General features: G+C 43.5%; 1 long non-coding RNA gene across 2 annotated transcripts in view; it reads left to right on the forward strand.

The window, feature by feature from the left end:
• The window catches only part of LOC139106146 (uncharacterized), a 100,404-nt gene that overhangs the window by 35,295 nt on the left and 51,199 nt on the right, over positions 1-13,910 (forward strand). The gene's annotated exons all lie outside the window — the stretch shown is intronic.

Below are 13,910 nucleotides of genomic sequence, written 5' to 3' on the forward strand. Positions count from 1 at the left end.
AGGACGCTCTCTCTCCTTCCCTCTTTCTCAACACTCTTACCCCCTTCTACGTTGGTCCATCGGACTTTCAACGAGTCGTTTATACCACTGCTTTACCCCTTTCGGGTCGGTGTTCATTGTGAAGTCGTTTGGGAGCGAAGCTCACCACGAGAGAACACCGGACTTTCAACCTTTGCTACCGCGATTGGATGTTTTCAAAGTCGCCGAGGGAATTCTGTGAGTCAAATTGTAGAAAAGAGAGCGAGGGACGGCTAGGGACGAGCAGGGGGGAGGGGAGGGGAGGGAGGGTATCGGATACCTCGTGGATATTTCAGGAGAAAATGTTTCTGATGCTATTTGCCGAGGGATCAGTCCACTCGCGCGTGAGTAGCAGTTCTTGAACTCACGCAAACGTCTGATAGTCCATGCATCGATCCTCGATGAAGAGAGATCTTTTTACATTCGGTTCCGCGTACCGCGAAACAAACGTTTGCGTAATGGAATTTCTTCTTATTTGGTATACCAGTCAATATCCAAGGAGACAGTACATAACCAATAAGAGAATAAATATTTTTATGTTTGAAATTTACATTGTAGCTGGAAAGTTAAATTTTTTTTTTTAATCAATTTTATTCCGACTTATTTAGAGGTCAGACATCCACTCGTATTACTCGCAATGATACCGCGTAAGCGGGCAACTTATCGTATTCTTCTTGTCGATCGAATTCCATTATCGCGTAATTCGGCGCCGGGAATTTGAGCGTGAAATAGTATTCGCCGAAGTTATCATCCGTGGAAGAGAGTAACGCGCGCGAGTTCTTCGGCTGATTTATCCCGAGGAACGACCTTTCGAGGCCGGACCTTGAGATATTCTGCCGCAAAACTTTGCGCGTCCGCGAAATTATTACACCCTGCCGCGAGAAGAACGAAGAAACTTCCGGGAAAATTCTTCCGCCGCGCAAACTCTTTAAGAGCAATGACTATAGCTACTGGCTACTGAAACGACATTACGCATAAATAATCATTGAGTGATTATCCGAATGAGGACGAGAATAGAAAGAAAGAATATTTTATTTTATTTTATTTTACTTTACTTTATTTCGCAAAGAAATACACAACTGTAACATTAAAAATATAATACGTTTTGCAAGCAATTTTATTATCTTTATCGTTCTGTTTTTGACTTAGTACATAGCATACGCGCGTACACACATATACACACGGAAATAGCCTTTTTATTTTTTAGTTTTATTTTTTTCTGTAATTACGTAACTGTCAATTATAATGATATACAAAAGTGTTTCTTCGATATTAAATTTCTCTTTAATTAACGATGAAAGGTTGTACGAAGGTAATCTCGTTATTAACACCCAAATATAATTAACGAGATGGTGAATCAAATAGAGATATCATCGCCCTCTGAACTCCGTCATGGAAGAGACGTTGCAGACGCATTCTGACTCAGCATCCGATGTTATAACCCCAAGGTTTAAATTTATTGTCAGTCCCGCGGGAATTTTCTCTGAGCTTATTTTGACAAGCTTACACCGAGGTTAATTCTATTCGCGTACTTTCCCCGCCTTTCGCCCCCGCCGCGCGTCTCCGGCGCGGCACCGCCTCGCCGATTCCACGAAGCTTTTTTGAAAATTGCCTCGATTTTACGTGCGCCCCTGATTGCGTCATCCGTCGTGAAATCCTTTTACGCTCTTCAAATCTTCGCCGCGGGCTTTCCGCGAGGTAGCTCGCCTGAAATTTCTTTTCATGGTCACCGTCGTTTCGCGCAGACCGCCGTCACCGCATAGACCGCCCGAGGTTTTCCCACGCTATCGTTTAATTCTCTCGGTTCGCCTTTTTTCCGCCTAATAAACGCCGTCAGCTTCTTGACAGATCCCCGGGCAGCCGGCGACTCTGCTGCAGCCCGACTTTTTCATCTCCATTCTGCTTTTTAAACTTTTCCCCGTCTACTCCGCGCGTTTTTCGCCCGCGACGAACACTCCCATTTCAAGGTTGATTATACTTTCAGTGGAGCGTTAGACGGCTAGGATTCTTCAAATATGCATAGGAGCCGCTGGTTCTGCACTATTTCTTCATTCCGGTAAATCCGTTTTCAAACTAGGGCGAAGGTCCACATTGTAAATTGCAATTGAGGCTTGCGGCGGAAATGTATCTTGTATCATGTTTGCTAAGTAAGACGCAAGAAGATAACATCCCACGATAACATTCAAGTTTGTGTAAATTCTAACGGAAGAACCTTATCGCGTATCACGCAATAAAATAATTTTTATCCATTATATTTATATACATGCAATAACTGCTTATTGCAAACGAGATAAGACGCGAAAAGGTCTGCGTTTCTTTACCTGGTTCTTTCTTTAACGGCCACGTTCACTCAAATATTTATTTTTTAATTCTTTCGAAAAGTGCCTCAAGCCTTATCGGCGATCGCGGTCGTGTAATTCCCCTTCGTTGCGCCGTATAATGCAGTATCGCTCGGTAAAGTTCTCTACTGAAACCGAGAGAGCGATTTGCGTTGTTCTAAACGTCGCACTTGTCTTCGACCATTTGATAACGCTGCCTGCGGTTCCCTAGGTAACGCAAATTATAAGTTTCTGCCCTTGAGGTAGGCGAACGACTCAATTTGCTTGTTCGACACGGCGTTTGCATCTAATAGGTTTCGCTTACACGTGATCGTGTTCTCGCATTCCTGCATTCCCGCGTACGTTGTAATAGCTCGCGAATTTAAATGATACCGTCTGAAAGCTGGCGGCGACGGCAGTTTAGGACCCGGAAAGTTTCGATATTAATAAATTACATACGTATAAGTTAATTAAAAAAGCTCGAGCCCGCCTCAAAAAGGCTTACGTTAAAAGCATAGTTGATCAAGTGTGATCTACTTCGCGCGACGCCACTTTTCCCGGCAATTTAATATAATTTCAAATTGTTTAATTGATCCCGGACGATGGAATCTGAAAAAAATCGAATTAAAGCGCCTCGTCAAATAAATAATCCTTTGCTACTGTTCGACGAGCCAGTGTAATCACTTTGCCGTAATTGCTTCTCATTCGCATTCGTTTCAAAGCCTATTTTAATACAATCCACGCACTATTGTCGAATTGAAATGCGCTGCAAACGTTTTGACGCGTACTTTGATTTCGTTTCGATATCACCTCCGATTTAATTGGCACTACGAGATTTAATTAGCGTCTAACTGTCGTGCCGTCAATCATTAATTTACGATTAAACTTCGATATTCTTGAGCGTTACGGCGAATTAAATGGAAGTCCGCTCGTAATATCATTTCTACGCCAAGATCGTAAGCTGGTTCAGCAACTGCACTTTCATATGGTAATATTTGCATTCGAATTAGAAGGAAAAGCCATTCGCATTAGGTTAATTGCTACTCCACGTCGCAAATAATTACGGTGCTATCAAAGTGTTAAATGACCAACAGCATATGCAATATTTCCACATGGGAAGAACGAGAGTTAATATTCACTTTATCATTTTCCAGCTGGCTGTACATTTTTTAATTGTTTGAGAAAAACAATATCTTCAGTGAATGAGAATCACGACGATGAAGTAATTTCATTCAGGAGATCCGTTTATGAATTTAACTTTGACATTTAACGGAATTATAGATATTATTAATAAAGCAAAATTTAATAATGTGCTATTGCAGTAATCGATAATCGTCCCTGTAACTGATGTTATTTTCGATTAGCGGTTCTTCGGGAAAACAATCGTCGGCGTCTGATTTCCCGTCTACGACGTTTTGATTTACGGGTATACGGATTTATTTCCGTAAATTGGCGTAGCAGCGCGACGGAACGTTTCCGCTCGCGGAACGCCGGCGCGTCAAATCCGCGAATAATAGATCCGCCGTGTCGACTCGTCGATCTGTAAGCTGACGAGGTTCCGTTTGCGCTTTCGGGACGCGAGACTTTTACCTCCGCGCGTATTTCCGATCGCGTGTACGCGCGATCGATTCCTAATCCCCGTCGTGTCAGCGCGGAGCTCGAACGCTCGCAGCTCTCTGGACCTTGTCTAGCTTCCTCTGCCGCTCGAAATTGGCGCCGGGTGTAACGGCCGGTTTCCGTGGCACGAAATCTCGCATTACGTTTATATACGGCGGCGTATATTACGCGCACCCGCTCTCGCGTAATTCGTAACGCGAGCCTCGCTAGGCGATGCATATTGCGCGAGTAGTCGCCCCGTAGACGGCGAGAATGTCCGCGGACAATGTAATCCTATCCCGGCACGGGAAAGTCGAGAAGGAACAGAAAGAGGGAAGAAGGTGAAGGAGAAAGATGACGCGGAGAAGGTGGAGAATGAGGTGGAGGAGAAGGTAGAGCGCCGCCGGAGAGTACGGTTAAGTATATTACAGAAATTGCCGCGGGTGACTGGTCCATTTGTAAATGAGATTGAGTCACCGGTTACGGCAGTCCCTCGTCGTCGGAATATGTACTCGCTAACGGAGAGCCCGCGGCTTACGTGAAACTTGAGGAAAGAGTACGAACTATGTATGTAACCGCTGCGACGAATAAGCTTGTCGTGTAACGAGGAAAAATTAGATTTACGTGTAAGACGTTGTGGAGGGAAGGAGAGATGACGGCGGACGGAAAATGGAATGCAATGAACGAGATTTTCACGCCGAGAGTATCATCTTCGCGCGAACAAACATTTTTGCTTCAGGGATGATTGTTTAGCATTCCATTATTGTAGTTTCTGGGTTTTTTTTTTTCTCTTTTTTTTTCTTTCTTTATTTTTAAAGCCCTAGCTTTTGCAGAAACGCGACGATAAATATAAAATGTATTTCAAGCGGAAACTTTGCGCGGCTCGACTTTGAATTCAAGAGTTTTTCGCGAAAAGCTCTTTCCAAAGATACGGATTAAAGACGGTCGTATTTAGCATCAGAGCTGCATCGCGAACGGGCCTTACGTCTTTGTATTTTTTTAATTCTAATAGATTTTCTTGAATGCCTTTTCCATTTAAGTTAATAAATCCAAATGATAGCAACGCTCCGCGCGCACGGACGCTCGCATTGTGCGAATTCTGTTGTGTGTGAGAAACGCGGTATCTCTCGGATCATACTGATGGATGGAGTGCAATCTTCCCGGCCTGAGTTCTCACAGAAATAAGACCACTTTCCCTCCGTTATCGTGCGAGTCACGCGACGTCGTTTTCACTTCTTCTTTTTTTTTACCTCCCCCTCGTCTCCTTTACTTTTTATAAACATCCATTTCTCTATGTGGTCAACGAGCAGCTTGAAGCCAACATTTTCCGTGCTTTCAGCATCGAGCTACGAGTTAATTAGTACTCCGGTCTTGTTCTCCACCCTTCCTTGCGCTCATTTTTATGAAGCCGAGCATGTTTATATGAGTGGTCGTTAGTCAACGTATAAAGTCACCTCAAGACGTATTGGATTTTTGGTAAAGAAATGCAATAACCGTAAAAAAAAAATACGACCTTAAAAAAACCGGAATATCACTCGTTTCACCGTATCAAAGTTATCGTTTTAAATTATTTGAAGGATGTTGTATAAAAATGAACAGCGAAGAGATGCTTTCGTTAAGAACTATAGATTTCTAATTCTACGCGGATATACAGCTTCATCGCGCTCCGGAAGCATGATTCCTTCGTCAAATAGCGATTCTACACGCGTCGGGATCGCGATCGTCGAGATAATGGGAAATATAAAAAAGGAGAAACAAGGAGACTACGCCGGAGAAGAAAGCGATTCTCGCGGAATAATATTTCTTAGGGGCGAGAAGTGTTGCAAGGGTGATATCCTGATCTAAACGTAACTATACCCCAAGGGAGGCGGGAAATGAAATTCCTAGCTATCTCGGTACGTGGTCAAAAATAAAGTGAGACTCTTTACTCGGTCGGCCACGTGTAATGGGGTGGAAGAGGCGGAGAACTTTCGTGGAATACCGAGTAGAAAGCGGCAAGGACTTCAATCTTACCGTGCACCTGTGTGTATAGGCCGGTTCACGAATCCACGGTTGTTTTGAAATCTTTTATATCACGTCGACACCAAACAATGAAATAGATAACAATATAAAAAACGTTAAGAAAATTGTATTATTAATACTTTAATTAAAAATATAAAAATTTTTTTTTTTTTTTAATTAGGAAACATATTGCAGTAATCGAATTTTAAAGAATGCTTGATTGAAAATGTAGTATCACTGTGGTATATACGGTAACTTACGGTGCAAGCTTCGGTTGAAATTGTGGGGAAAAGTATTATCGATCCTGCTCAGAGTCGGGCGACTTCCCTGCGCGCTCATTTAAGGATAGATGAAGTCTCATCGTTGCCGGAGAACAGGCGAAATTTTTCCGACGTTAAGTACACTCGTAGATATAGCCGAGTGGTCTCGAGGGCTTGAAATGAAAAAAGTTCGCGGCACGTGCTTTCCACGCGCGAGGAAGGAAGCGCGAATAATCCGCACAGGCGATTTGCTAAATCGGATCTTTTCCTTCTGCGCTCGCTCACTCGCTCACTCGTACGGTGAGACCGATCGACCTCGCTTCCTCGGCTGCTTCAGGCGAGTGTCTCGCAGCCTTGTCCTCGAAGACCTGTACCTGAGACGTGATCGAAAATATAATGGGGTAGTTATATGCAAGTGAGGATACGCGAGGGGTATTTTCCGTCTCGCGGTGATAAAAAAAAAAAGAAAAAAGAGAAGCCGTGTTACAAGCGAGAACGATCGTTTTACTCAATCGTGCCCTTCGGTCTTTCTCTTTCTCTCTCTCTCTCTTTCTCTTTCCTCCTTCTCTCGCGTTTTCACATCGATGAAAGAGCTGAGCGCATAACAAGGATCTAGATGGTTTATAGGTGCAAAACGGGTAACGGTTGCCTGCCGTGGCATTAATGTTGGGATTAGGTCGAGGCTGTTAGTCCGCGTCGATGCCGGTGGATGCGATGCGAAACTCCATCCTGAACTGGCAGCGGCTGCATTCTAGGATCGAACGCGCGCCGGCAGAACCGATGGCACGAACCGACGGCCTTCTCTCTTACCTTCTCTTCTTCGTTCTTTCGGCACGCAATCCTCGCGGGCGTTCATCCGAGCGCCAGCGCTGGCTTCCAGCCACTCTTTAAACAGTCTAGTGGCAAACGGGTGACGAGACGAGAGGGCGCGAGAGAGGACTGAAGAAGCGCGCTGCACAAGGGAGGAGAGACGGACGGTGAAGAGGGAACCCTCTAATGGGATATCGATATATTCATGGAGGCTCATCTCCAGTAGTCTCCTTTCCTCACTTCGAGGGAGAGAAAGCACTCCCACCTCGCGATGCATGCCAGGGTGAGATAGGGTGCCAAGCTAATTGTTTTTGCCCTCCTCTCGCGGTGCTCGCCTTCGTCGCCTTTCCACTTTCTTTCTCTCTCTCTCTCTCTCTCTCTGTTTCTCTCTTCTACTTTCTTCTCTTTTTCTCTCTCAAAGATTGTAGGACCTTCTTTCGTCGCCGTCTCCGCCGCTCCTTTTCGACTTCCTGCTTATTTCTGCTCTCTATCTACTCTCTCTTCTTCCACTTGCCTTCGTCTCGTTTTTGTGATCTTGCTGCAAGGAGGTAGAACCATCCTCGGCCGAAAGGATCGTCGGCGTTTAGTAGATCACTCAATGCGCTCGCTTCTTCTTAGTTTGCAATGCAATAAGCGGGCTCCGACGATGGTTCGTCTCTTCTCTAGTAGGGTAATTAATATTCGGGCACACGGGAGGCAGGCTGCGATTGTTCGTCAGGCGATGTTACAGCTTAAACTTTTTACTGTTATCGCTTACGTATTGTTCCTGTCGCTTCACGATTTGTCTCCACGTACTTCGAGCGTAACGTGTATATCTACTCACAAACAATAGAATGAAATAAGAAATACCGAGATCATTATCTTGGCATTAAATTATCAAGAAAATTTACCTTTAATATCGCAGACATAACTAATCGCAAAAAAAAAAAAAAAAAAAAAAAAAGATACTTTACGATGACCTGTACTACTGCGCGAGAAATAATAATTTGTTGACGGTTCGGTCGCTTTTAGTAGAGGTTTTGGGCGCGGAAGACTGTAGAAAATAACGAGGAGCGTGTAATACGATGCGACAAATACATCGGATCGGGGCTTCGGAAAAGGGTATCAAGGGATTAAAAGGGAAAATCGCGGGCGCCAGTCGAAAGCGCGCAAGTTCGTTGCGCTGCGATCCAATTCCCGTCCGACTCGCGGGCATCGGAGGTATTCTACCAAGTTGATTGAATCATCTGGTTCACGATTCCTTCCGACATTCTGTTCGGATTGTCGGTAAAGCACTCTTACCGCCTGCGCGCAATCTCGACGGATTCCTAGGCTCGATCAACACTCTGCTTCAAGTTTACACGTCCTATTATACGGTGCGCGAAACAAAGCACCGACCTCTCGCTGCACACTGCCTATTATCTCAACGACTAATTGAACAGTCTCTGTCGCCGAGAAAAATGTAACGAACAACGATGCGTTTTATTCGTGAGAGCATATTACTCAAAGATTTTTTAAATTAATCTTAATCGAAGAAATGTATTGATTCTACGTGTCATTCAAAAATATCAATTACACGTTTTATTTTTAATTATTTTATTATTTTTATTCAGTTTAATTTAAGTATTATTTGAATTGAATTATTTTATTGACTAAATTGTAGTATTTAATAAAAACCGCGATCTAATTTTTCCATTATACAAATTTTTATTATCAACGTATAGCATTACAGGGTTCTATTATTTACATTTTTCTTCTGAAATTGATTTTTTTTTTTTTTTTTTTGTCATTAATTTCTCTCACGTTAAATTTCAATGGCACAAACATTAAGCGGTATACAGCTATTGTTGCATATAAACCATTGGGCGTATAATCGCATTTTCAAACACAACCGATTGTCTTAAAGCTAAATCGAGAAGTATATTAGCCTGTCGGCTAGTGGACGCGTGTACACATCAGGTTGCCGTAAATCAAAGGGCCACGCGCGCGCTCTGGAAATGCCATAGTCGCGTGGAACAAGCCCCCGCGGCTGCTGAACGCCAGCAATCTCGCGCCGATCAAAATGGAATGGATCGCTGCAACGAGGCGCGTCACCCGACTTGCCTCGCGAGCATTATCGATTGACTCCAGGCGTTGACGTCGCGTCACTAATTAGCGGAGCACATACGCGAAATTATCGCCGCACCCCCACTCGTACGTCGCCGGAAAGAGCTTCGGTGCGCTCAGCTGGCTCGGTATGGAGCGTAGCTCCGCGCGAAGGCAGTTAGCGGCCGGGAAATTGGTAGCCCCCGGCTGTTTAACTCGCCTGTTCATTCCCGCTATGGAATACCGTCTCTAGCGTGACTACCACGTGTTTGCTCTCTTTCTCGCTAGCTTCCTCTCTATTCTGTTAGCGTAACGCCATGCCGATATATTCAGGAGCGCCATCGAGCTACAGGCGGAGTCCCCGCGACGCGCCCGGCGTCTCTGCGAAGCCACCGCAGCAGGTAGCACGTTTCGTGGAATTTATGGGACTTTCGAACGGGTCCACTCCATTATTCGCGCCGGGAATTATTCTCGAGACACGACGAATACGGGGTAGAACGGGCACGGTCACTTAGATCTCCCCCGCGCACCTACCGCGCGCTCTAGCCACGGGCTTCTTGTCGCGGCTTTGCCGGAAATGCGCCCGCCGGCGCTTCAGGAAAGTATCGCGCTTCCCGAGCTTTCCGGTGACTAATTAGAATAAAGTCGGGCGCGAGCCTTGGCACCCCCCCCGGGGGGCAGAATAAGGCGTCTAATCCGCCGCAATTTCCCGCGGCGGCGATTCCGGATGATTACGCGGAATCGCGCGTGCGCGATTTACAGGAATTGCTCTCGCCGGAAATTGTACATTTCTTCCCTTTCTCGCGGCCAAAGCGACCGTTGTTATTGTATTCCGCGATAGAGCCGCCTTATTTCGCGTTACAGTCATTACGTAATGAAGCAAGTTTCAATCTGCGCAAAGAAATATTTCAACGCGCCGGTTTTCGTTGAGCCAGCGGAAAGAAAAGCCATTATCTTCGCCGCGTGATACTTTATTTCGTTTCGCAAAGTGTTTTCTCGGTAAATAAACTGCGCGTCCCATTGCTTTCGACGCGAGCGTTGTGCGCTTTCAGAGAAAAGCACAGCCTCGGCTCTGCGGTCAGGGCAATTGTGGTCCATGCGAGACGAGACACTTTGCACGGCGAGTCCTTTTCCGACCTGTCTTTTACAATCTTCCGCGGTGCGAGTCGCGAGAAAGAGGAAGCAAAGTAAGGAAAATCACCATGGACATCCCAGCGAGATTGCGGATTCGAAGGTCGCTTCGCGAAACACGTCGGGTTCAATAAGCTCGAGTCCACCCTTCCCGTAAAGCGAAACTTTATAGTTATTTCATCATTTTCTACGCCACGCTCGCCGCTCTATCTCTTTTTCGCCCCCTCGTGAGATACCACGAGCTCGTCTTTATACGCGGAATCCCACTGTAATCTTTTTGTTTCACGTGGAATCACGTGAGATTTGAAAAGATCCAAGCTTGCGAGCCTGATCCTTGAGGCTTGAACTGAAAGCCTTGGGGCGCGAATAAACATCAAAACGATGAGGAATATGAGTAGCCGAGGAGAAAATATTCTTGTGAATTTTGATATTTTACGCGCATTACTATGTTTAACATAAAAAAGAGTTTTGAGATATATCCCCAGCAATTTACGATTCAATTTTTTCATTCAAATAATCTGAATCACATACGTTATGAGTATCGTACTTAAAATTTGAATTAAAATTTTTAATACACGTGAGTTATAGACGTGTTATTTTAAAGGTGTCTTATAAGCTCGGACGTTTCTTCCTTATGCTCCAGTTTTTCCACAAACGGAAAATAGGTGTGTTATGAAAGAGGAAAGGGGAGGGGGGGGGATGGATAAAGTATATGATAAAGTTAGTCAACTCCATAAGAGTTATCGATTCGATCAACGCGTCGGTTGACAGAATCATCTTGCGGCGTATCTTCTACCAGCGGAACCCTATGGGGTATTGTTCACGCTGGCAGAGATTGTCGGTCGGTGAGTTCATTTTCGGAAAATAACTTTTTACGAGCTATCTGATAAGTTTTCTTACTCCACGGACGGCGGCGGGGAAGATTTTGCGGATACGATAAGTTCTTACTGTCGAGGCAACTCCCTGTTGGCGGGGGTACCGAAGAACGAGGGGTCATTCTTTATCATAAGGGCGAAACGATCCTTCGACATGGATCTAAAAGAAGAGATAGCGCATCGTGTCACGCAACTTTCCATCGTGGTTTAATTCCATAATTATTTCATCGGTGACATAATAATGCTGTGATAATAATGCGCTAATTAAGCTAATTAATAAAATAGCATTAAATCACGACTGACCGCGATGCAAAAATGATGCAGGATTTAAAGTTTTAGTATTCCCTGTTAATAATAATTCCGCTTTACTGTTCCGGACATTTAAAATGATAACGTCATGGGCTCGCATGCAAATCGCAATATTATATTTATAACGCGAGATATGACGACTGGAAGTTTTTCGTGGTTGATATTTCTTCATTACGAAGAGAGGAAGCTTCTTCTCTATTTTCTCGGAGACAATCGTGAAAACCGCGCGACACGTAAGATGAAAACGGAGTATATTATTGGAAGACGGGGCTAGCCCGGGACTTTGTGAAATTTCGCACCAAGTATCCTCTACTTTCTTCCGACAATAATTCTAATTCGCTCGTTATTTACTGTGAAACTTTAGCAACTGCACTTTCAGTAATAACCGCGATTACTCGAAAACTTCGGTGCTTTCTGGTCTCCCTCAGAATCCTTCTTAAGGAGATTCTTCTTAAAAAACATTCTCCGGGACTACTTGAGCGCAATGTGACTTTCGTCAAGCGCCAATCTGCGCGAGTACCGTAGAGAGTTCCTTTTGTACGTATTTTTCGCTTTCCTCCATTTTTTTCTTTCTTTTCTTTTTTTTTTTTCTGTAAAATTCAAATTATTAACATTAAGGTGTAAGGAAACCAACGGGAAAAGCTGATTTACGTAGTTTCACGAGATTTAATAATTTGATATCAAAATAACTCAACTGACGGACCACTTCCGACTATATTCCTACGTGACTACGACTGCGTTTATATTGCTTCTCTCTGGCATAATAGCGAATCACCTGAAGATATTTCGCTGGAAAGGAAACAAGGAGGCGAAGGTCGCGAAAGGTTGATTTAAACTACTGACAGGAATCTAGTTGCGTATTCAGATTCCGCGGCTCTGTTTTCTAATGCCTGTCAGAATTCAAAAAGCGTACTTTTTACGGAAGATATACGAAGCGTTTTGAATATTTATAACGATTCGGTTTCATCGCTAAAGTAATATGTGAATTGGATTTTTATTTGTAATTGGTTTGATATCGAATGAGGTATTATAAATGAGATAAAGGATAAATAATAAAATTTCAAAATAACACTTTAGTAAAGTATGCAGCTTGGCTTTATTATTTATCAGTTTAGTTCATTCGGCTTAGTTAGCGAACAAAGCGAGTGCTCACTAATAAATGAATATGCGATGCTCCAAATTTATCGATCGCATTTGCAAAAAGAACGAAGTGTCCCGAAAGGCGGAAATGGTAAAGTTGAATAATCGCAAAGTTTTTTCCTTTAATCTAGCCAATGCGGCCTCCTTTGCCTCTCGTTCCCTTAAAACTTCATGCTCTTTTCATTGGCGAAGGGCGAGTGGTTTCGACTATTTAATAAAATCTTTCGTGGATTTGTGCAACGCCGCTGCGCCACGGATCAAAAACTCGGAATTTCCCCTGTGTTGACAATTTTTTCGAGAATTGCTTTCTCGTAGTTTTCCATCAGGAACAAACTACTACCTTAAGAGAGATTGAACTGTATACTAAATCTAACAAGAACCTTTCTATCTAAGTGGCTCGCGACTTTTCAAAAGTTTTACGTATAACAATGATAACATTGAGATTTATCTGCGAGATGCATAATGCTAAAAAATTCATCGACTCTTAAAGACATGCAATTTACGATTCCGAAACAGAAACTATTATTAATATTGATTTAAATCTCGAGCGAATTAATGAAGTATAATACAATTGTTAAGAAATCTATTATATTAAAAGGAAATGAAAGAAATTAGGTAAATATCGTTCGAGATAGATATTATTTCTATAAGAAATTTCTGCCCGCATATGTCTCCCGAAGTAATCGCGTATGATTATACATTCGGCAGCGAATTTTCCGTTCGGAAATCACTCACGTGCGGCCGTGAGATGTAACCGCCAACATCATAATTCCTTATTGGTATGCGGGCTTTCTGTTTGCCAATCGCTTCCACGTTTCCCAAGTTTGTCAGCGAGAGTGAACGCAAATGTGTTACAGTGATCGTGACTTGTCACGGCGAGGGGACTTGAACGGAATCGACGACCGTTCGAACGGTTATTAATTTAATTCAGTTATTAATTCCCGGCGCACGGCAGGCAATTGTTTTTGCGGGATATTGAAAACTGCTTTATAAAATATGTGTTACGCGCCACTATGAGTTTTCTACGGTTGATAGAATATTCATTTTACATTTGCGGACAAAAGCGATTATGCAATTTCGACGCCTCGTATTAAATGCCTGCGATTAAACAGCATTCGATTATTATTCGTGACTGGCGATTTGTATTCGCGAGAACGTAGAAACCTCGGCTGAATGAAAATATGAGGCTTGATATTAATTCTGAGCAATTACCTCTCACTTTTCGTGACCAATGAAAATCTGATTTAATCCGGTTTCCATGTAAATGCGTATTACTTACGCATTACGCGTAAACAAATTGTTCATTTGATCGTAAATCTTTTTCAGCCGGTGTTTGTTGCATTTACTGATGTATCTTTTTAGACGATAATATAACGTAATTCGTAAAC

The sequence above is a fragment of the Cardiocondyla obscurior genome, linkage group LG01, assembly GCF_019399895.1.
Source record: "Cardiocondyla obscurior isolate alpha-2009 linkage group LG01, Cobs3.1, whole genome shotgun sequence".
Classification (NCBI taxonomy): Eukaryota; Metazoa; Arthropoda; class Insecta; order Hymenoptera; family Formicidae; genus Cardiocondyla; species Cardiocondyla obscurior.